This window comes from Pongo abelii, chromosome 6, assembly GCF_028885655.2.
Source record: "Pongo abelii isolate AG06213 chromosome 6, NHGRI_mPonAbe1-v2.0_pri, whole genome shotgun sequence".
Taxonomy (NCBI): Eukaryota; Metazoa; Chordata; class Mammalia; order Primates; family Hominidae; genus Pongo; species Pongo abelii.
This window is the reverse complement of record NC_071991.2, coordinates 134003317-134029168: the sequence shown is the minus strand read 5'-3', so window position 1 is coordinate 134029168 and position 25852 is coordinate 134003317. Positions and strand designations below refer to the sequence as shown.

General features: G+C 35.8%; 1 long non-coding RNA gene across 1 annotated transcript in view; it reads left to right on the top strand.

The window, feature by feature from the left end:
- Positions 1-25509, top strand: part of LOC134761798 (uncharacterized) — a 36871-nt gene extending 11362 nt beyond the window's left edge. The window contains exons 2-4 of the long non-coding RNA XR_010140938.1: positions 23060-23165; positions 23752-23853; positions 25311-25509. This is a non-coding gene — a long non-coding RNA (uncharacterized LOC134761798). The remainder of the gene's footprint in view (positions 1-23059; positions 23166-23751; positions 23854-25310) is intronic.
- The last annotated feature ends 343 nt before the right edge of the window (positions 25510-25852 follow it).

Here is a 25852-nt window from a genome sequence, read left to right as displayed (position 1 = left end):
TTTGGCATTTTTAGTAGAGATGGCATTTTGCCATGTTGGCCAGGCTGGTCTCAAACTCCTGACCTCAGGTGATCCACCTGCCTCGGCCTCCCAAAGTACTGGGATTACAGGTGTGAGCCACCACGCCCGGCCGATGTTATTTTTTTCTATGTAATTCAATATGTGTTCTTGCCAGATTTAGGCCTTGGTAATGTGGGACCGAATGAAGTGCTGGGCAAACTATCTCTTAACTTTTGTGTTGAAATTTTTGGGAAACTCTAGAAATACAAGATCTTTTTTTCCCTCTCCACAATTCTACTTTCTATTCTCCAATCTATGAAATTGATCTTATTTTAAATAACATATTTACAGTGTTATAGAAGCCTTGTAAGTCTAAATATTAATACTATGAAATAATGTTTAGATGATGAATGTAGGACTGAAGAGACAAGAGAAAACTAGGGGACACTAAATAAAGGGAAGCAGAGAGAGAAAACTAAAGACATTTCTAGGTTGAAATATGAAGTATCTCGGGAAATCAGTGTAAGAGAAACTTCAAAAGAAGTGAATATGTATTTTTTCCAAATATTCAGTTTTGCAAAAGTCAGCATCAAAGGCTTAAGATACAATATTTGATATGCTTTCAAAAATGATCAGTTCTTGAAATTACTGAGTTTCTTATGTCCATGAATATCACCCAATGTTTTAGTAATGACTCCATTGGTTTAAACAGCTGGCATGACAGGCAGATTGTAGCTACTACAATTTATCATTACTTTATATCACTTGTTCAGCAGTCATATTGGTCAATCATTAGATTAGTAATATAAACAATACAACTATCTGATAAAGAGAATGTCACCAGATTTGCAGCATTTGGGGCAAATGTAAGGAGAAATGTTGAGAAATATCTTACTTCGACAAAACCAAAGGAAAGACAATGTAGGAGAAAATTAGAGCTGAATATGGTTTGTGCTTCCATGAAATGAGCTGCTAGATATAAAAGAAGTCACTACCTCAAACCTGTCTTGAAAGGCCTTATGAAAACAGCAACAAGAACAAAATAGTCTCTTTGTAGGTCACTCAGGACTTGCTTTATGAATCTGGGTGCTCCTGTATTGGGTGCATATATATTTAGGTTAGCTCTTCTTGTTGAATTGATCCCTTTACCACTATGTAATGGCCTTCTTTGTCTCTTTTGATCTTTGTTAGTTTAAAGTCTGTTTTATCAGAGTCTAGGATTGTAACCCCTGCCTTTTTTTGTTTTCCATTTGCTTGGTAGATCTTCCTCCATCCTTTTATTTTGAGCCTATGTGTGTCTCTGCACGTGAGATGGGTTTCCTGAATACAGCACACTGATGGGTCTTGACTCTTTATCCAATTTGCCAGTCTGTGTCTTTTAATTGGAACATTTAATCCATTTACATTTAAAGTTAATATTGTTATGTGTGAATTTGATCCTGTCATTATGATGTTAGCTGGTTATTTTGCTCGTTAGTTGATGCAGTTTCTTCCTAGTCTTGATGGTCTTTACATTTTGGCATAATTTTGCAGCGGCTGGTACTGGTTGTTTCTTTCCATGTTTAGTGCTTCCTTCAGGAGCAATTTAGGGCAGGCCTAATGGTGACAAAATCTCTCAGCATTTGTTTGTCTGTAAAGTATTTTATTTCTCCTTCACTTATGAAGCTTAATTTGGCTGGATATGAAATTCTGGGTTGAAAATTCTTTTCTTTAAGAATGTTGAATATTGGCCCCCACTCTCTTCTGGCTTGTAGAGTTTCTGCTGAGAGATCCGCTGTCAGTCTGATGGGCTTCCCTTTGTGTGTAACCCAACCTTTCTCTCTGGCTGCCCTTAACATTTTTTCCTCTTTTACACTGTTGGTGGGACTGTAAACTAGTTCAACCATTGTGGAAGTCAGTGTGGCTATTCCTCAGGGATCTAGAACTAGAAATACCATTTGACCCAGCCATCCCATTACTGGGTGTATACCCAAAGGACTATAAATCATGCTGCTATAAAGACTCATGCACACGTATGTTTATTGTGGCAGTATTCACTATAGCAAAGACTTGGAACCAACCCAAATGTCCAACAATGATAGACTGGATTAAGAAAATGTGGCACATATACACCATGGAATACTATGCAGCCATAAAAAATGATGAGTTCACGTCCTTTGTAGGGACATGGATGAAATTGGAAATCATCATTCTCAGAGTAAACTATCGCAAGGACAAGAAACCAAACACCGCATGTTCTCACTCATAGGTGGGAATTGAACAATGAGAACACACGGACACAGGAAGGGGAACATCACACTCTGGGGACTGTTGTGGGGTGGGGGGAGGGGGAAGTGATAGCATTAAGAGATATACCTAATGCTAAATGACGAGTTAATGGGTGCAGCACACCAGCATGACACATGTATACATATGTAACTAACCTGCACATTGTGCACATGTATCCTAAAACTTAAAGTATAATAATAATAAAATTAAAAAAAGAGAGAAAAAAAGAACAAAATAAAAATTACAAACAATAACAAGAATAAAACACACATCTAATCAACGTCTAGCAATATATGTCACGGCTGAGGGCTACATTTCAGCTGTTGTCTCTTATTGGCTTGCTGGCTGCTCTTCATTTGACCTTTGATCATCCAGATTCATTCTCTGTCATTTCCAGCCTTGCTTTAGCAGGGCTCCCTTTGCTGGGCTGACATCTGGTAGGAATTGACCACAGAGTGGCATTGGAAGATCACAGAGTAAGAGGGGACAGCAAATAAGCAAAGAAGTTCTTGTTGCTTCATTCCTGGTGAAGCAGGGCAGTAGCTATCAACTTCCCTGTCCACAGAAGAGTCTGCAGCTCCTTGGGATTTCATGGGCTCCTGGAATATTGATCTCTCACTGATACCTTCATCCTTAGCAGCAATAATAGCTTCCAGCTACTGCTGGCCTCAGAATTTTCCCTGGTTACCTTAATGCAACCCACAATTCTGTAAGCAGTCCCTTCATTAAAGTCTCTTAATTTGAACCATCTGGAGGGAGTTATGTTTCCTACCAAGAACCTGATTTATGTAATAGGTATTTGTTATATCCACTAGCAAGGGTTCCATTTATGTTTTCCATTGTGAACAATATATAATTATGTGTGTATTTATATAAACACAAACACTTAGATGTAGCTCTCCTGAGGGAATACAGACATTTACTGAATCTGAGAAATTAAGACAGTCAGGTTGATGTGAAACACTGGTGTCAAAATCTGCACATAGTTCCTAAAGATACTGAGTTACTGTTTCTGGAATGGAGGTTGAAAGGGCCAACCAGGGTCTTGTTGTTTTCCTAATGCTCAACTAGCCAGAGTAATCTTAAGAGTTCCACAAAGTCATAGCAGGCTGAGTTTTGTTGTGTGAGGGTTTATTAAGAACTTTATAGTTACGAATCTGTTAGACTCTTGAATTCTCCCCTTTGATATAGTTTGGATATCTGTCCCCTCCAAAAATCTCATGTTGAAATGTGATTCCCCAGTGTTGGAGGTGGGATCTATTGGGAGTTATTTGGGTAATGAGTGTGGATTCCTCATGATGGGCTTGGTGCCATCCTGGCAGTAATGAGTGAGTTCTCGCTCTATTAGTTGCTATGGGATCTGATTGTTAAAAAGACCCTGGCATCTCCTCTCTGTCTTGCTCCCTCTCTCACCATGTGACACACTGTCTCCACTTGCCTTCCGTTGTAAGTGAAAGCTTCCTGAAGCCCTCACCGGAAGCACAGCAGATGCTGGTGCCATGCTTCTTGTACAACCTGCAGAGCCATGAGTCAAACAAACCTCTTTTCTTTTTAAAATTACCCAGTCTTAGGTATTGCTTTATAGCAATGCAAACGGACTAATACATCCTTATGCTGCTTTCATTATGACATTAAGCCTATATTTGAATCCCACCAATGATAAGAGTAAACTACTCATTTCTAAAGCTACTATTATTTTGAACACTTTTTGCTCTTGGAAACTTTTTCCTCGTGTTCACATAAATATGTTTTCATGTAACTTTCCCCACTGGTCCTAGTTCTTTCAGTGACATCCTCTAGATGTCTAATCCCAATGCCACATGATCATCTTTCAGATATTCAAATATGCTTATTCTAATTTTTTTCAACTTTTTCCAACAGCTTTACAATTTTTTTCCATAGCTATATAATTAGACAGCACTTAAAAATAATTTATTTCTATTTCCTCAGCTTTTCTCTGTCTCTCTGAGAAAATTCCCCTTATCAGCAGAATTAACTTTATAGTTTCCCAACTTATGTCAAACCACCTTGATCTCTGATATGCTTTCAAAATCTGCCTGTGTTTCTGTATAAGCTCCTCATTCACCTCACATATTAGAGCAATTAGTCTGCAAACTCACCATGGCTAAAAATCAAATCTTGCTTAATTTGCCATGAGTGTACCTACTCTTGACTATGATTACTCTTTTTCATCCAGACAGGATGATATTCAGGTCCATATAGAAATGAAGAAGTGTTTGGTCTTGTACATTTTTATTTTATCCATTTTTATTTAATCCTAGCATTATAGGGAATATTTTCCAATTAATAATATTGTTTCTCTCCCAGGTACAACTCCTCGTTTCAGAGGTGGGATTCCAACTCTTCAGATATCAGGTTCTGATCCTGCTCTGATGTATGGTTAACTTAACAGACTTTGTGACTTCTTTCCATATTATTGCTAAACACTCTAATAATATCTGCATCAATTTCTTTGTTCTAATATACAAAACCTGGAATAAAACAGGCCTTTATCATAGGAAATATCATTCAAAGATTCATATATTTCCCACATGCTAGGGCCTCTGTTAAAGTTGGGCATATGGGGAAATGGGAACCTTCTGCTTGGTCTGGCTATTAGACTTTTCCCTTAAGTCCCTGGGTTTTGGCTGTGAGACATTTTGTCCTATTCCAGTAGAAATATTTTTAATATTAAAACAAAAATACCCCTGTAGCTCCTATAATGTCCCTATCATTATAAGCAAAAAATAAAAAAAAAGAAGAGCCTGTAATCCCAGCACTTTGGGAGGCCGAGGTGGGTGGATCACAAGGTCAGGAGATCAAGACCATCCTGACTAACACGGTGAAACACCGTCTCTACTAAAACTACAAAAAATTAGCCGGGCGTGGTGGTGGGAGCCTGTGGTCCCAGCTACTTGGGAGGCTGAAGCAGGAGAATGGCGTGAACCCGGGAGGCAGAGCTTGCAGTGAGCCAAGATCATGCCACTGCACTCCAGTCTGGGCAACAGAGCAAGACTCCATCCAAAAAAAAAAAAAAAAAAGAAAAAGACAAAGACAAAGAAGAAGTAGTAAAGATGAAAGAGATGTGGGAATACACAGAGTACCAGTCATAGGAATCATAGCATTGAGTGTATGTTTCAAGTTGTGTTTTTACAGCTACAGTCATCACTTGTTTGCCTGTTTATTTTTTTTTGACATTTTTATAGTCCTACGCAGCAGTGAGGTAGCCTCTCACCTACTCCTAGCTTTACTGAATATATTTGTTAAAGCATGAGAGCTATGGTGGCTACAACTGAGACATCCTGATATCATAGAAAGAGCACTGGCCCAGGAGCCAGAATATAGGGCTTCTAACTCTAGCTCTGCCTATAAGAAGAATATGAAATTGAATGATTTCCACAATGTTCCAGGTCCTCCATTTCTCTTCAGTAAGTGAGACACTGGAATTTGAGCATCTAAGGGCTCTTTATAGCTCTAATTTTCTGATATATCATTTTGCTTGAAATGCTGGTGAAGGAAATAGAAGGTGCCAGCTTTGCAAAGGGAGTTGAATGCTGGCACAGGAATTCAGGACTGCATGTGGGAATATGTGATTATAGTACAATCATGATTCATCAAAAGAATAAATTCCCTTGTTGGTTACACATACACACTCCCCACCCCTTCCCACTCACAACTTTTACTTCCTGGTTCAGGAATAGTCTAAAAGTAGGGGGAGAATGTGGGTGGTGGGAAGAGGGGAGAGAAGGGAGCTGGATGTGTTCTCTATTTGGAAGAGATTTTTCGGAAGCTCTTTCTCATGCTCATTTATACCACCTACGGTGCTTTGATTCTTCCTTGCTGAATGTTTGATTATCCTAACCAGACAGAAAGTAATAAGTCAAAATAGTTATTGTCACTTCTTTTCAAGCATAATAAGCTCAGTTAAAACATTTTTATACAAACACAAATGATATCTTAATTCTCTGAATAAAACTAAAAGAAATCAAAATTAAGAGACTCAAGCTTGCCAAGGAGAGAGAGGAAAATTCCATAAGACAACTCAGAGCACATTTTTATGCCAATGAGATTAAAATGACCAATATTAACCCTTTAAAGTAATTTTCCACTTTTTGCTCTCTGATATAGTGAGTTCACTCTCACAGTAATCAAGTAGCTTAAGAACAGAACTTATAAGTTGGTTTTATTAACAGAATACTTAGCTCAGGGACTCCCTAGGCGAAGGTAGTTTGTTCTGGCTATTGACATCACAGCAGGAAAACCACTGGACTTGAAGTTGTTGAATAATTGTGGGAAGCTTATGGCAATAAGACATTGAGATTTAGCTGAGCTTTCTGTGGACTTCAAAATTAAATGCACTTTCCGGTGAGAACAAGTCAGCATAGACTCATTTCTCCCTGCTCATTCTTGTTAAGTACAACTAAAAATTCTGGAAATAATGCAAGAGGCAATTAAAAGAGAACACTGAAAAAAATGGGAAGAGGAAGGCAAACTGATTAAAGACCCAAGGACTAAAGGAATGACATAATATCAAAGCTTCATAGGACCTCCTACCCAAAGAAAGGTGACCCAGGCCCAGCATCTCTAGACACTCAAGCTGCTCAAGCTGGCAACAGAAGGTGGCTATTATGGAATGAATGTTTGTATTCCCCAAAATTCATATAGTGGAGCCCTAACCTCCAGTGTGATGGTATTTGGAAGTAGGGTCTTTGAGAGGTTATTAGGTTTAAATGAAGTTACAGGGCAGAACCCTCATGATGGAAATAGTTCTAAGAGGAGAAAGACAGATTGGACACTCTCTTCTCTCCCTCTCTCTCTCCCTCCCTCCCTCTCCCCTCACCCCTCTTCATTCTTTTCTCTCTCTCCCTCCCACTCCCTCCCTCTTCATTTGCATGCCCTGTGGAAAGGCCATTTGAAAACACTCTCTCTCTCTCTTCATTTGCATGCCCTGTGGAAAGGCCATTTGAAAACACACTGAGAGGGGAATCACATGTGAGCCAGGAAAAGAGCCCTGAGCAGAACCTGACCATGGTGCTGGCATCCTGATTTCAGACCTCCAGAATCTAGAGCTGGAAGAAAATAAATGTCGGTTGTTTAAACTACACAGTCTATTGTATTTTGTTATAGCAGCTGAAACTGACTAAAACATTGGCCCAGTAGGTCATTCTTCCTCTAGATAAAACAGGGGCTCTGCTGACAACAACAGGAAAGCCTAGTGGCCCAGCAAGAGGGAATTATCAGATGTTCCAATAATAAAAATTGGCTAGAGACACACTTTCCTTCTCTGCGGCCTCTAAGACTCCCTGCCCTCACTGAGAGACATCAGTAGCCCGTGGCACCAGTAGGAGATATCATTCATTTTGCTCTTCACCAAATATTTACTTAGCATTTATTTTGTGCCAGACATTGTTCTAGGTGCTGTGATATGTCCACGAACAACAACAACAAAATATCTATCAATAGTTACACTTGATCTTATTATTCAATTGAGAATGTTTAAAAGGCAACAGAATGGGAACAACATATAGCTCATCATAGCTAAACACAAATATTCATACACAAATTATAGTTTAGGTACTCATTTTGAATTTAGTATTTTTCCAAGAAACTGGTAGAAACCTGAAGCTGAGATTACTCATGTAATTTTCTCTGTTCCTTCCACTTTTTCACTCAAGCTTTGCAGATTTTCTTCCTTCTGTCTCATGCTGCTGCAAACCTGGCAAGAAGTGCTGAGTTAGCATTTCTCATCAGAATTCTTGCTCTCTGTATCAACAGTTATTCACACTTTAGATTTTAAATGCAGTTTTCTACACGACTGCTAAGAAGATTGTTTCTCCCCAACATACCCTGTAGAATGCCAGCTGCCTGCTTTAATTTTTTAAAAAAAGGCATCTGTTCATGCAATGTGGCACTCTGCTCTATGGTCAGCATCCAAGGGCTTTCTATTTGTTTGATTATTCTCTAGGATCTGCCCAACACTGTGGCAATGACAGTAGTTTAACAGCCCCTAACCTGCTGTAATAAAAAGTAATTTCCTAACTGAAACCAAGCATAAAAGATATTCCACATGGAACAAAATTATGAAATCTCTGTGTTATGTTGTTAAACAGCCCAGTGACTGTACTTTTTTGAGGATTAATTACTTAAATATTTAAGACTAACTAGCTAATATATGCTCAGTCAAAATAAGACAACATTCTCTCTTCTTTTTCCATGTTTGCTTCAAGTATAAAATACTGTTAATTCAACTTTACAGTAATGGGATGTTGTTTACCTACATTTAAAACAATTTATTTTAAAAAATTGTTTTATGTTTTAAATGAAGTGTCTTTTAGAATAGTTTTGGATTTACAATATAGTTACAAGTATAATATGAAGAAATCTTGCATATGCCTTATCTAATTCCCTTATTGTTAGTATCTTACCTCATTTTGTTATATTTGTCAAAACTAAGAAATTGATATTGGTGAGTTACTATTAACTGAATTCCAGCCTATTTATGTTTCATCAGTTTTACCATTAGTTAATACCCTCTTTCTGTTCCAAGATCTAATCCAGGGTACCACATTATTTTTAGTTTTCATGTTTCTCCATTTTCCCATGGCCTATGATATTTTTATCAGTCTTTACTTGTTTTTTATGATCTTGGCAGTCTTGAGGAGTATTGGTCAGGTATCTTACAGTATGTCCCCTAATCTGAGTGTATTTAATGGTTTTCTTATCAATAGATTAAGGTTATGGGTTTTGGGGTCCTCTTGAATATCTGGAAAGCCTTCCCAAGAAGGATGGGTACAAACAAGCCCAGACTGCAAAGACTACAATAAATACCTAACTGTTCAATGCCCAAATACAGACAACCATCAAGACAATCCATGAAAACATGAACCCACCAAATAAAGGAAATAAAGATCCAGGAGCCAATCTAGGAGAAACAGAGATATGTGACCTTTCAGACAGACAAGTCAAAGTATCTGTATTGAGGAAACTCAAAGAAATTCAGGACAACACAGAGAAGGAAATCAGAATTCTATCAGATAAATTTTACAAACAGATTGAAATAATTTGAAAGAATCAAGTAAATATTCTGGAACTGAAAAATGTAATTGGCATACTGAAGAATGCATCAGTGTCTTCAATAGCAGGATTGATCAAGCAGAATTAGAGAGCTTGAAGTTAGGCTATTTGAAAATACACAGTCAGAGGAGATTAAAGAATAAATAATAAAAAGCAATAAAGCATGCCAACAGGATCTACAAAATAGCCTCAAAACAGCAAATCTAAGAGCTATTGTTCCTTAAAGAGGAGGTAGGGACAGAGACAGAGGAAGAAAATTTATTCAAAGGGATAATAACAGAGAACTTCCCAAAGCTAGAGAAAGATATCAATATCCAAATACAAGAAGGTTGTAGAATGCCAAGCAGAATTGATCCAAAAAAGACTACCACAAGGCATTTAATAATCAAACCCCCAAAGATCAAGGATTAAAAAATGATTCCAAAAACAGCAAGAAAATAAATAAAGAAAATAAAATGGAGCTCCAATATGTCTGGCAACAGACTTTTCAGTGGAAATCTTACAGGCCAGGAGGGAAGACACGACATATGTAAAGTGCTTAAGGAAAAAAACAAAACAAAACAAAATATTCTAGAATATTGTGTCCAGTGAAAATATCCTTTAAATATCAAGGAGAAATAAAAACTTTCCCAGAGAAACAAGAGCTGAGGGATTTCATCATCAACAGACTTGTCCTACAAATGATAAAGGGAGTAATTTAATCAGAAAGAAAAGGGCCTTAAGGGGAAATAAATAATCACCTGAAGGTTCAAAACTCACTAGTCATAGTAAGCATACAGAAAAAACACAGAATAATATAACACTGTAACTGTGGCATGTGAACTACTCTTGTCCTAAGCAGGAAAAAATAAACAATGTACTGACTGAATATAATAACTACAACAACTTTTCAAAACATGGACAGTACAATAAGATATAGACACAACAAAAAGTTAAAAAGCGGTGAAACGAAGTTAAAGCATAGAATTTTTATTTGTTTTCTTTTTGCTTGTTTGTTTATGCATAGTGTTAAGTTCTTATCAGCTTAAAATAAGAGGTTATAAGATAGTATTTTCAAGCCTCATGGTAATCTCAAACCAAAAAATATACAATGGATAAATAAAAAATCAAAAACAAGAAACTAAATCATATCACCAGAGAAAATCACCTTCAATAAAAGAAGACAGGAAGGAAAGAAAGAACGAAGAGAAAACCACAAAACAACCAGAAAACATATAGCAAAATGGCAGAAATAAGTTATTACTTATCAATAATAACATTGAATGTAAACTCAAATTGATTGGATTAAACTCACCAGTCAAAAGACATAGAGGGGCTAAATGTTTAAAAAAGCAAGATGCATTAATCTGTTGTCTACAAGAAACATTTTTTTCCTCTAAAGACATACATAGACTGAAAATAAAGGGTTGGAAAAAGAATCCATGCCAAAAAAGAGTAGGAGTAGCTCAACTTCTATCAGACAAAATAGACTTCAAGACAAAAACTTATGAAAAGACAAAGAAAGTCACTATATAATAATAGAGGGGTCAATTCAACAAGAAGATATAACTATTTTAAATGTATATACACCCAGCACTTGAGCACTCAGATGTACAAAGCAAATATTATAAGAATTAGAGAGGAGATTCCAATGCAATCATAGCTGAAGACTTCAACACCTCACTTTCAGCCTTGGACAGATCTTCCAGACAGAAAATCAATAAAGAAGCATCGGACTTAATCTGAATGATAGACCAAGTGGATCTAATAAATATTTACAGAACATTTCATCCAATGGATGCAGAATACACATTATTTTCCTCAGCACAGATATCATTCTCAAGGATAGACCATATGTTAGGTCACAAAACAAGTTTTGAATCATTCAAAAAATTGAAATAATATCAAGTTTCTTCTCTGATACAATGGAATAAAACTACAAATCAATAACAAGAGGAATTTTAGAAACTATACAAATACATGGAAATTAAACAATATGCTCCTGGATGACCAGTAAGTCAAGGAGGAAATGAAGAAAGAAATTGAAAAATTCCTTGAAATATAATAGAAACACAACATATCAAAACCTCTGGTATATAGCGAAAGCAGTACTAAGAAGGAAGCTCATAGCTATAAATGCTACATCAGAAAAGAAGAAAAACTTCAAATAATCTAATGATGCATCTTAAAGAACTAGAAAAGCAGGAGCAAACCAAACCCAAAATTAGTAGGAAAAAATAATAAAGGTCAGGACAGAAATAAATGAAAGTGAAGTTAAAAAATACAAAAGATCAAGGAAGCAAAAAGTGTTGTTTTTTTTTTTTAAAGGTTGAACAAAGTGGACAAACCTTTAGCCTGGCTAATTGAGAATAAAGGGGAAAAAATCCCAATCAATAAAATCAAAGATAAAAAAGGAAACATTACAACTGATAACTGCAGAAATGCTTAGATAACTAAGGTCCTTAGTGGCTACTCTTAACAGCTACATGACAACAAATTGAAAAATCTAGAAGAAAGGGACAAATTCCTAGACACATACAACCTATGAAAATGGAACCATGAAGAAATCAAAACCTGAACAGATCAATAAAAAGTAACAATATTAAACCCATAATAAAGAGTCTCCCAGTCAAGAAAAGCCTGGGACCTGATGGCTTTACTGCTGAATTCTATCAAACATTTAAAGAAGAATGAATACCAGTGCTACTCAAACTATTTCAAAAGGAGGAGGTAACACTTCCAAACTTATTCTACAAGGCCAGTAGTACTCTGTACCAAAACCAGACTAAGACAAATCACAAAATGAAAACTAGTGACCAATATCTCTGATGAATATTGATGCAAAAATCCTCAACAAAATACTAGTAAATCAAATTCAACAATACATTGAAAATATCATTTATCATGACCAAGTAGGATTTATCCTTGGGATGCAAGGATGGTTCAACATAAGCAAATCAATCAATGTGATACATCCTATCTACAGAATGAAGAACTAAAACCATATGATCATTTCAATTGACGGTAAAAAAGCATTTGATAAAATTCAACATTCTTTTGTAATTAAAACTCTCAAAAAACTGGGTGTAGAAAGAACACAAGGAAATTAATGTTCTCATGCTTGCTAATACAATATCCCTTCTGTAGCCCATGCATTATCAAGTAATTTCAAGTTTCAAGTCTTTTGCAGCAACATGGGTTAAATTGGAGGCCATTATCTTAAGTGAAAGAAGTCAGTCACAGAAAGACGAATACTGCATATTCTCACTTATAAGTGAGAGCTAAATATTGCATAGACGTTTGCATGGATGTAAAATAGACAGTTGAAAATTGGAAGATTTGCAGGGCTAGGGAGCTGATGATGAGAATTCTTTAATAAGTACAATATACATTATTTGAGTAATGGATATCCTAAAAGCCCTGACTTCACCAAGATGCTATCTAGTCACATAACAAAATTACACTTGTAACCCATACACATATACAAATAAGATTTTTTAAATCAAGTGTTATTGTTTAAGAAAAACATTTCCTAAGGCTATAGCTGCCATAGATAGTGATCCCTATGATGGATCTGGGCAAAATAAATTGAAAACCTTCTGAGAAGAATTCAGTATTCCACATGCCATTAAGAACATTCACTATTCATGGGAAGAGGTCAAAATATCAACATTAACAGGAGTTTGGAAGAAGTTATTCCAACTCTCATGATGACTTTGAGAGTATCAGACTTCAGTGGAAAGAGGAACTGCAGATGTGGGAGAAACAGCAAGAGAACTAGAACTAGAAGTGAAGTTTGAAAATGTGACTAAATTGCTGCAATCTCTGGTCAAATATGAATGGATGAGGAGTTGTTTATGGATGATGAAAGAATATGGTTTCTTTAGATAGAAACCATTCCTGGTAAAGGTGTTGTGAACATTGTTGAAATGATTTTTAAAAGATTTAAAATATTATAAAAATAGTTAATAAAGGCAGTAGTAGGTTTTAAGAGGATTGACTCCAAATTTGAAAAAAAGTTCCATTATGGGTAAAATGCTACCAAATAGCATTGCATGCTTCAGATAATTATTTTGTGAAAGGAAGAGTACATTGATGCGGCAATCTTCACTGTTATTTTTGAAAATGTTCACAGCTACCCCACCATTTATAAGCCATCACCCTGATCCATCAGGAGCCATCAACATCAAGGCAAGACCATCCACCAGAAAAAAAAGATAACAACTCACTGAAAGCTTAAATGATGGTCAGTATTTTTTATCAATAAAGTATTTTTAAATTAATGTATGTTAAATTAACGTATGTTCTTTCTGTAGAAAGAACACTTCTTCATCAGCACTTGTTTCACTTTGCAATTTTATGTTATAAAGATAGCTTTTTACCTTAGCCTCATAAACCAACTTCTGTTAGTTAAATTTCTCCTACTGCTTGCTCATGTTCATAGAATTGAAGAGAGTTAGTGTGTCTGGAATTGGTTCCTTGCGGTTGGTTCTTGGTCTCACTGACTTCAAGAATGAAGCCACAGACCTTTGCAGTGAGTGTTACAGCTCTTAAAGATGGCATGTCCGGAGTTTCTTCCTTCCAGTGGGTTCGTGGTCTTGCTGACTTCAAGAATGAAGCTGCAGGCCTTCGCAGCGAGTGTTACAGCTCTTAAAAGTGGTGCAGACCCAAGAGTGAGCAACAGCAAGGTTTATTGTGAAGAGCAAAGCTTCCACAGTGTGGAAGGGGACTCGAGTGGGTTGCTGCTGCTGGCTGGGGTGGCCAGCTTTTATTCCCTTATTTATCCCTTCCCACATCCTGCTGATTGATCCATTTTACAGAGGGCTGATTGGTCCATTTTACAGAGTGCTGATTAGTGCATTTACAATCCTTTAGCTAGACACAGAGTGCTGATTTGGTGCATTTTTACAGAGTGCTGATTGGTGCATTTACAATCCTTTAGCTAGACCCAGAGCGCTGATTGGTGCGTTTTTACAGAGTGCTCACTGATGCGTTTACAATCCTTTAGCTAGACACAGAGCACTGATTGGTGCGTTTACAATCCTCTAGCTAGAAAGAAAAGTTCTCCAAGTCCCCACTCGACCCAGGAAGTCCAGCTGGCTTCACCTCTTATTAGGACATTGCTCTGGATTACACTTTGTCTTAAGGGGATGTTGTGGTTGGTTTGATCATCTATTTAGACTATTAAAGCTTTCTCCATATGAGCAATAAACCTGTTTCATTTTCTAATCATTTGTGTGTTCACTGGAGTAGCACTTTTAATTTTCTCCAAGAACACTTCCTTTGGATTCACAACTTGGCTAACTTTTTGGTACTAGAACCTAACTTTTGGCTTATCTCAGCTTTTGTCATGCCCTCCTCGCTAAGCGTAATCATATTACCTTTCAATCTAAAATGGGAGATGTGTGGCTCTGTTTAGGGTTATTATTTGGCCTAATTTTAATATTGTTGTGTCTCAGGGAATAGGGACGTCTGAGGAGAGGGAGAGAGACGGTGGAACAGATTGTTAGTGGAGCAGATAGAATACACAAAACATTTATTGGTTAAGTTCACCATCTTGCATGGGCACAGTTTGTGGTACCTCAGAACAATTACAATAGTAATATCTAAAATCACTGACTAGAAAGCATAAGAGATATAATAATATTAATAATAATAAAAGTTTAAAATGTTATGAGAATTACCAAAATGTGACATACAGACCTAAGTGAGCCAATGCTCTTGGAAGAATAGCATCAAAAGAATTTCTTAATGTGGGGTTTCCACAAACCTTCAATTTATAAAAAATGTAATATCTGCAAAGTGCAATAAAGCAAGTCACAATAAAACAAGTTTTAAAAATGTACTTGGAATATATTTAACTAAGGAAATGAAAGATCTCTATACTGAAAACTATACAACATTGATGTAAGAAATTGAATAAGACAGAAATGAATGAAAATATATACAGTCTTCACATGAAGAATAGATATTGTTAAAATTTTCATTCTACCCAAAGTGATCTAGAGATTCAAGGCAATCCCTATCAAAATATCAATGACACAAAAATAGAAAACATATTCCTAAAATTTATATGGAACCACAAAAGACCCTGAAAAGGGAAAGCAATCCTGAGCACAAAGAACAAAGCTGAAAGCATTATACCAGTTGACTTCAAAATCTATTACAAAGCAAAAGTAACCAAAATAGCATGGTACCAGCATAAAAACAGACACATAGACCAATGAATAGAATAGAGTGCCCAGAAAAATATCCACTCATTTATGGCTGACTGATTTTTGACAAAGGTGCTGAGAATTCACAATGGAAAAAGAGGTCTCTTTAATAAGTGGTGCTGGGAAAACTGCAAAAAGAATCTTTCTCACCACATAAAAAAATTAACTCAAAGTGCATTAAACACCTGAAAGTATGAATCTACTAGAAGAAAATCTAGGGGAAATTTTCCATGGCATTGGTATGGCAGGGGTTTCTGAAAGATAAGACCTCAAAAGCAGAAGCAACAAAAGCAAAAATAAACAAATGAGATTACATCAAACTAAAAAGCTTCTGTACAGCAAAGAAACAAAATCAACAGAGTGAATAGACAGCCTATAGATTGGAAGAGCACATGTGCAAAGTATGCATCTGATAAAGAGTTAATATTCAAAATACATAGAGAACTCAAACAACTCGAAAGGAAAAAAAGTAAATAACCTAATTTTAAAATGAACAGAAGACCGGAATAGATATTTCTCAAAAGAAGACATACAAAACGGCCAACACGTATATTAAAAAAAAATGATCAACATCACTAATCACCAGGGAAATACAAGTCAAAATCACAATAACTTATCACCTCACTACGTTAGAATGGCTATTACCAAATAGACAAAAGACAACAGGTGCTGGCAAGGATGTGGAGAAAGGGGAATCCTTGCACTCTGTTGGTGGGAATGTAAATTAGTCAGTCATTAAGAAAAACAGTATGGAGGCTCCTCAAACAATTAAAAACAGAACTACCATATGTTTTAGCAATTCCACTACTGGGTATTTATTTACAGAAAATTAAACCAGTATGCAGAAAAGAGGTCTGCATTCCCATGTTTATTCCAGCACTATTCACAATAGCTAGGGTTATGGAATCAACCTGTATACATGAATGAATTAATGGATAAAGAAAATATGGTATGCATACACAACTGTATACCAGTGAGCCATAAAAATGAAAAAAGTCCTGTTATTTGTGACAACATGGATGAACCTGGAGGACATTTTGTTAAGTGAAAACAGCCAGGCACAGAAAGACAAATACCACATGATCTCACTTACATGTGGAATATAATAAAATTGATCTCATAGATATAGAGAATAGAACAGGAGTCAGCATTAACTGATTTACCAGTGGCTATGGAATATGTAAAATTATCCCAAATTTTGCAAACAAGGAAAATTAAGGCATAGAGATATTAAAAGTTTAGCTCAAATTTACACAGTCAAATGCTGGAGCTTTGATTCAAATTTTGGCACTGTGGCATCATCCTATCTGAGGCCTTTAATCACTAGTCTATACTGCTTAAACTGTTATGCAACACTGTATAATAACCTTTTTCTGTTTATGTTTTATGAGTATCTGTATATCTCCAATTACATATCAAGCATCTAAAAAGTGGAAACGATATTTTTGGTCAGCAATATTTTCATATTTCCATAACTAAAAATAAACGGAATGATGTTCAGATATTTCCAGTTAATATGGCAGGCTGTGATGACAAGACAGAGCCATTCTAATCTCTCTTCTACAAACACTTAGAAATTCTGGATAAAATGTATTCAAAATTACTACTCAGGTTGAAAACTTTGAATGAGAAAGTTTCAATTACTTATACAGGGGGAGAGAATGTATCAGAAGAGAGCCAGCTTAGGTCCAAACATTCAGGAAAGCATCAAAATCACATAAGCCTTAATAGCTAGGAATAAGGCTTCAAATGCCTTCTAGAAATAAAAACATTTGGTCCAGAAGCATAGCTGAACCTGATCAATCACCACAAATCCAGATTTCACAAAGGACTCTTTGTCCTATAATTGGAAATTAGACAGTTCTGTCTACCAGTTGAGGAAAATGTTTCAATGGATTGGGGTCATAGTTTGAAAGAGAGTCACCCACAAAGTATAAATGGTCAAAGGATCAATGGAGGAAGCTGACTCCAGAGTAATGTAAATAAAATTAAATCACATTTAGAAATAGCACAATGAACATGAAATAGAACATGAAATAACATAGTGAAAGTAAACAGAAGGAAAAGGTGGTTGACCTTCAAAGGAATTACTAATTAGACTGATGACAGCATTCTATAACAGATCCTAGAAAACAATAAAATTTTTACCTTCGCATTCTGACAGGAAAAAACTTTCACCCTAAAATTCTATACCCAGCTAAAATATCATTCAATAATTAGGGTAAAATAAAGATAATTTTCAACATTGAGAAACTGACAGTTCAGTAACTCTCAAACTCTTGTGCTAAAGGAACATTACTAAATGATATATTTAAGAATCTAATTCAAACAGAAGAGGAGAATTTGAGAGCAAAGATGAGGGGAAAAGCAATAAATATGTTTGATTCAATGACTTTGATACGATGTACATAGAAATTCATAAAATTTATAGTATTGCCTTGTATTTTTTAAATTTATATAAATGTCCCTCATTGCTCTATTGGTAACTTTTAAGGTATATTTTAATTTCCCCATTTTTATGTGATCTATTTTTCAAATAAACTAAATTATTCATTCTGTAGTTTCCACATTATTGGTTTGGCAGGTTGTATATGGGTTGTGTTTTTAACATGTTCCTCGATCATTATTAAAACTGGAGGACTGATTAAATTCAGATTCAATGATGATCATATCCTATGGATTTTTTGTGCATGTTTGTTATTGCACTACATCAGGAAACATGAAATGTCTGATTATTTCACTTAGTAATGCTAAAATCAATCGGTAGGCTTGAGTGATGTCAGGTAAATTCTTTGCTTCTTCCCTTTATCATGTTTAAAAAATGAGTAGATATTGCTCCAAAGATAAGCAGTAAATTTGTGGTTTTGTTTTATATTAATGGACTTACAAAAATTCATATTTATAAGCTGTTTTAATTAATAGTCATTATTCTTTGTCATGCTCAAACGGTCAAATCTTTGAACTGCTACTGGAGGTCTCTTCAGGTAGAATTTTTTTTTTGTCCTTGTGAGACAACTGAGAACTGAGATAGCTTTTTTCTTTCTTTTTTTTTTTTTTTTTTTGAGACAGAGTCTTGCTCTGTTGCTCAGGCTGGAGTGCAGTGGTGCGATCTCGGCTCACTGCAAACTCTGCCTCCCGGGTTCAAGCAATTCTCTTGCCTCAGCCTCCTGAGTTGCTGGGATTACAGGCACCCGCCACCACACCTGTCTATTTTTTGTATTTTTAGTAGAGACGGAGATTTACCATGTTGGCCAGGCTGGTTTTAAACTCCCAACCTGCCTGCCTCTGCCTCGCAAACTACTGGGATTACAGGTGTGAGCCACTACGCCTGGCCACGATAGCTTTTTTAACTTGCTTTTCCATTTTTTGATATGACAAAATGCAGTCATGTGCCAATAATGACATTTTAGTCAACTGTGAACCACATATGATAATGGTCACATAAGATTATAAGGGAATTTTATTGTACTTTTTCTATGTTTAGCTATGTTTACATACACATATATTTACCATTGCATTACGATTGCCTACATTATTCAGTACAGTAACATTCTGTGCATATTGGTAGCATAGGAGCTATAGGTTACACCATAAAGCTTTGGTGTGTAGCCGGCTATACTATCTAGGTTTACGTAAGTACACTGTGTGATGTTCCCACATGATGAAATTGCCTAACAGTACTTTTCTCAGAATGCATCCCCAACATTAAGTGATACATGACCGTATCCCAGGTTCAGCTTGCATACTTATCACCCTAAACTAGAATCAGCATTTTCTTCAAAGAGTCCTGATTCATTTTGGTAAGAAATCATGTTTATAGACTGTAGTCTGGTTGTAGGAATGCTCATTTTTACTGGAGTACTGTTGGTTCTAAGTTTTCTCAATGTACAGAACAGAAAATATATGTTTTTAGAGTGAAATAAAGAACAATATATTTTATATTCAAATTTAAATAATAGGTTCATATTTGAATTATTTGATTATCTTAAACAAAAATGATTCTCAAGACATTAACACAATTGCTTATTTGTTTTATCTACCTCAAAATAATAATACCAATATTGCCGGGCACGGTGGCTCACGCCTGTAATCCCAGCACTTTGGGAGGCCGAGATGGGCAGGTCATGAGGTCAGGAGATCGAGACCATCCTGGGTAATGTGGTGAAACCCCGTCTCTACTAAAAATACAAAAAATTAGCAGGGCATGGTGGCGGGTGCCTGTGGTCCCAGCTACTGAGGAGGCTGAGGCCAGAGAATGGCGTGAACCTGGGAGGCAGAGCTTGCAGTGAGCCGAGATCATGCCACTGCACTCCAGCCTGGGCGACAAGAGCGAGAGACTCTGTCTCAAAAACAAAACAAAACAAAAAAAACAATATTCTTATTTAGAAGAAATATTGAGATAAGCCAAGTATTTCTTTGTGGTTATATTTTTTCCCTTAAGAGATATATCATCAGGGATATATGGTCAAAATAGTTATTTTGGAATAAATTGAAATAATTATCTAATAAGTTTATATTATCAATTTCTTATACAGTTAGGTTTATTTTACTTTTTATCTTATTATTAAAATTTATAAACATTGTTCTTAGAGAGCCATATTAGACTAAAATTGTGGACTATTGTTAAATTAAATCTTCTACAAGCTTTGATTGCCACTAGTCTTCTACGTATTTGTTATTCACATGCACACCCCACATAATTATGGATACAATATTTTCTGAACCAAAAATTGGGACAAGGAGTCTGACCACATGATCAACTATTTTAAATAGGCATTGCCTTCCAAAATTCAGAATATGTCATTATTGAACCTTAATTCTCTTTGTATTTTCCACCAGGTTATTTTCTAGCAGATGATGTCGAAGTTTTTCCGACTCAAGGACTAAAAGTTTTCAGGGGCATCATAAACCATATGATCACAGTCCTAAGGTGAAATTAGTGGTTTAGTCTTTACATCTCAGAAGAACTTAAGGCTCTTAATAGATTCATTTCAGTCATGTTTTTGTTTCCTCAGACATTTGGGTATTTGAAATACTGGGCTAGGAACAAGTATATCATTTTAACACTGTCAAATACAATGAACTCCAAATAGATTTTGAAAATATGCTTTTCTACAAAAAGGACCACGCTGTGCTCTTTTCCTCCCTTGAATACTTTTTTAATTCCTCCACTTTGAGAAACTTTTTTTTAATCCCAGAGTTTCACATATTCTAATAAGTAGTCAGAAGCAGAGGTTTTCAAAAAGTTTTCAGGCAAAGCTGTAAAGTTCCATGAGCTTCTTAGTGTTCCAGTCCCATCACAAGACTCTGAGTGGGCAGGAATCTGGACTCCAGCCAATTTTAGCCAAAATATATTTTTTGATAGATTTTATATAAAATTTGATTTTTGGAGCCTTTATCTGAAAAAAAGTGCCGTCTGCTTAAAAAGTATTCTAAATCCTCCAATGTATTCCAAATCCACCCATAGTATATAAAAACTTACATACTCTGCTTTTTCTCTACTTACAAACTAACATGAGCACATCAAATATAGCTCTAGAGGAAGCAGAATGAAATTTGCACACTTCTCAAGTGAAAAAGTCGCACAGCAAATCAGTTGCATTTCGAGTTTAGAACTCCCTGCCTACCACAAAGACACATATACATCTTAAATCCAATGGCAACCCAAAATTTGAATCCCATTCGATTGTTCCTAAAATACAGCTTCATTATTATTACCATCAGGCTTTTCTCCGCCAAGACAAATAAGATGTACTAGGGAAGAAAAGAAAAATTTTCTCGTGCGCATGAAGTGTTATGGGAAATGCCCTGAAATACTCAATTGGCTCGTTTCAAAAATTTTTTTTTTAATGAAAAAGATTGTCCAATTATTCATAGTAAAAAAACTAGAATCTTTGAATTTATTTCCTAATTGTGTTTAGTTCTTTAAATAGAAAAATAACATACATTATGTGAGAAACATAATAAAGAAATGTTAAACAGAAAAACTTTGTAAATTTCAAACCCATGCCTCCCAGGGGACACTTCAGATATTTCATATTTACCAAAAAATAAAAAAAGTTATGTCATTATGGTCTATCTTAAGACAATGTTATTTAAAGAGCTTCAGGAAATTTGTGTCAAATATAAAAATACACACATCATACATGATCTTCTATTACATGTATTCAAATTCATATAAGGTTCGTTCACATGACTTACATCATTTAGGCTTTTATTTAGTTTAATAACATCTTAATTTAAAAATCAAATATTAAGAAAGAACACTCACAGCTTGTTAACTCAACTGAAAAGGGAGAATTTTGATTAGGAGATAATACTCTATAACTGGAGTGGCAATTTTGGTGCATGAAATACAATGTCAGAATTTTCAAAATTTTCATCTTCTGCTTCATGGTTTTTTAAAGTATATATTTGAATTTCCCAGGCCGATTTTTATTTTATTTTTATTTTTGTGTGTGTGTGGTTGAAGAAGTAAAGTCAAAATAAACATTGAGCTCTCTAAATGAGTTAAGGCCTGGGTGGGGTCACTAAGAGGGAATACAGGAAGAGGGGTACCATAGCAGAGTTGGGAGAGAGACTCCGAGCTTCTGGCTATCTTCAGGTTTATTTCATTGGGCATTCTTCCTGGACACCAACATAAATGTATCAGGTTACAAATGGCCCACTGAAAGCATGCCATATTGAACTGGGCTGGACTTTCCCTTTCCTGTTTCTGTGTCCTGCTTAAAGTTCCTTGCTTTTCAGTATTTGTGCTTCATTACGGATCAGGAGATCCTTATGAAGATTCATTGTCCACTGCAATAGCTACTTCATCTCAATTTCACTAGCACAGTCCACCACCCCATTCACTTGGTGTTTGTACATGGTCTGGATTGCTACTTTATTCTTAAAAACTGTTTTAGTGTAAGATAGTTGTTAAGAGTAAAAACTCTGGAATTAGGTGACCCTGGGTTCCAAGTCAGCTTCTGCTATGTATTAGCACTCTATGAGCTTCAGCAAATTATTTAAACTCCCTGCTATTGAGTTACCTCATGTGTGAAACTGAAATAGCAATTCTGTTGAGATTTTATGCACTGTAGGGCAATTAAGATGGCATTCTGACATTTGACCAAAGCCACATGCCCCAATTTTGCCTTACCATAGTCACCTCTGCCCAAGAAGTCCTTGAAGCTAGCACAGAGCAAGCGGGGTTTTCTAAACTCAAACTCTAGTGCAGAAGTGTGTAACAAAGGCTGGAAAATTTGCTGTTTTCTCTTTTTCCTTTTGACCTCAAATCAAAGTAGGTAAGCCTGTTCCATTTATGTCTACACCAAAGTCTGAATTTTATTTCAATTTAGCATTTTGATGGTGATATGGTTTGGCTGTGTCCTCACCCAAATCTCATCTTGAACTGCTCCCATAATCCCCACAGGTTGTGGGAGGGGCCCAGTGGGAGGTAACTGAATCATGCGAGTGTTATTTTTCCCATGCTATTTTGGTGATAGTGAATAAGTCTCATGAGATCTGATTGTTTTATAAAGGTCAGTTTCCCTGCACATACTCTCTTGCCTGCCACCATGAAGATGTGCCTTTGCTCCTCCTTCACCTTCCGCCATGATTGTGGGGCCTCCCCAGCCATGTGCAACTGTGAGTCCAATAAACCTCTTTTTCTTTATGAATTACCCAGTAAAATAAATAAATATAAAATGATACCTCTTAGTGACAAAGGAAAAGGAGTGAGAGTGATAGGGCCATTTATCCCAAAGCCTAGAGTGTAACCACCTCATGCCACTGTTCAAAGTCTGGTTACCAAATGAGAGTGAGCGAAGAACATTTCTAGCTGTTACTATTTCTGTGTTTTGTGCAAATTATTATACTTTAGGACTAAAGTCCAATATGAAACCCGAAGTTTGAGGGATCCAGATATGGATACCTCCTTTTTGAGGTGAGGCAACTAGATCTTGGTCTCAACTCATTTTTAGCAAATGACTGAAGAGAGGATTGGGAAAGGGCCCAAGAGGAACACTGCATGCTTTTCTTGGGAAACCAACAAATATGCTAATCACTGGTTCATTATAAAGATTAAATAAAATAAAGTATAGAAAGCACAGAGAACAGTGCCACAAATACACTAGGTTATTATAAGCAGGAGACAACAGAAGTATTTGTTGAATTGACTATATCATTTTGTTAAATTGTCTACCCTGCTTTCTTTCCTTTGTCTTCCCTGCAGGAGGCTGGATTTTAGGCTACACCATGACTTTGCAAGAGATCACTGCATTTTAACCCCTTTAGAAGAATTTCCCTTTGAGTCTTGGGCAATCAGGACATCAAGGTAAGACAACCTGTACCATTGCTTTGAAAAGCTCCAGACCATTCTAATTGCCTAGCAGGAGAGAGGGACTGTGCAGAGGGATTAAGCACTAAGAGGAGCTGTTACAAAAAGGGTTACATGTATCTTAGCTCCGTTGGTTCTTTGAAAATCAAAAAGTCTAACAATGCACCATAGGGAAACAGCTGTGCTTGTGCTTTACAGGCAGATGAGCTTAATACTTGCCATAGCTGTGATTTCAAACACACTGCCTTTTTGGAAATGAGATTGTATTTCAAAGAACAGCCTCTTGTTCTCTATCTCTTTTCTTCCAAAGAATAGCAAAAAAAAAAAAAAAAAAAAAAAGGTGCTTTCTTTAAAAGGAAATTTTGATGTTTATTGTCACTTAACATGTTTGGAAATGTAGGACTAACTCCACTGATACCAATCATTTTCCTCCTAAGTACTGAGCCTGCAGTACTGGAAGCTACCAATTAAAATCCAAATTTCTCCACTGCAGGGGGTTTTCCTAGACATAGGCCACTGGAAATGTGAGGAATAATAAACAATTCCCTTCCAGATGCTTTTCTCTTTAAAACACAACTTCTTGTTAAGTTGGTAGCTTAAATATTTATCAGATACCTGTAATGACCTTTAAGAAAGCTTAAGATGTCTTTTAAAGCAAGAGCAGAAAAAGCATAAAATTTAAGAATAAACTGATATCTTTGACAGTAAATTCTCTTGTCACGTATAAATCATCTCTTAACTGAACTTTTGTTTCTTTTCTATTTCTGGAAAAATATATGCCTGGCCACAGTTAGTCACTGGTTCTTTGTGTTTTAAAACTCCCATCACGCTTATTTCAGCTTCTTGCCTTAAAAGAAATTCACTAATGTCAGGGCTGCTTCTTACTCGTTTTCATGATCACTTAATTAACCTGCCCTGTTATGTAAGAGGAATTAGTCTTATTTCACTCTTTATATTCCTTATTTCCTGATTTTTCTAAGGCAGAAAATATATGCCTTATATTTTCTTGATATATATACAATCTGTATTTAATTATATGATTATGTGTAGCCCATAAGAAAAAAGTTAACTTAGAAACCAAATTGGTTTTTAATTCAACAAACTACCTCTATCCTTCAACTAAAATTTCATCACCACTTCTTGGCCAGGGCCTACAATTTAACACTCTGCTCAAACTAATCTATTCTCAAGGAAGCAATTATGTGTATCTAAATATTTTCAATATCTTTGTATAAAATATCTTGAACGTATACCTGGCCACTTGTGATTGTCATAGAGAAACACTGGGCATGTTGAAGAAAAAGGAAATGGCTTTTGAGAACAGAAACCAAGAAGACAGAGATTTGGTGTTCTATGTTTGCCATACCTATGCAATATTTGCTTAAATTCCCTTTTGATCAGAGCCTATAAGTGCCTCACTATTTTTCTATCAGTCTCTTTTTTTTTCTTTCTAGCTTATGAAAATGTGTAAAGATCAGCTGGGCTCTGAGGAGACATCCCAAGGAACAGTATTGCTGCAGACTTTCTAAAAACAGAAAAAAGAAATCATGTGACATCAATGTCTTTAATAGGATTCCTAAAAAATAAATAAACAAACTTCAAAAATCTTTGACCAAGATTACAATTGAATTGAATAATAAAGCTTTGATACTTAATGTAATTTTTGTGTATCCTATTTTAACATCTGTTGTCATTCTTCTAAACATACTTAAAATGTGACTTAGATGAGCATTAGTCTGTTAGTCTGTGAGCTGAGCAAATGGCTATGAAGATCTGAACCCATAGACAAATTACTCATAATAGTATCCTGTGCCTTAAAATAGAGCAAAAGTATTTTCTTCAAATTGGGATACAGTCAAAGTATTTAAATTGCTAGCACTAAAAGGAATGAATAATTTTTATAGAAGAATCCAAAATGTCTTATTTAAAATATTACATAACCATTGGTGAAATGTATTAGCTATTCAAAAGTCCATGTTTGGGGGTAATAAAAAAG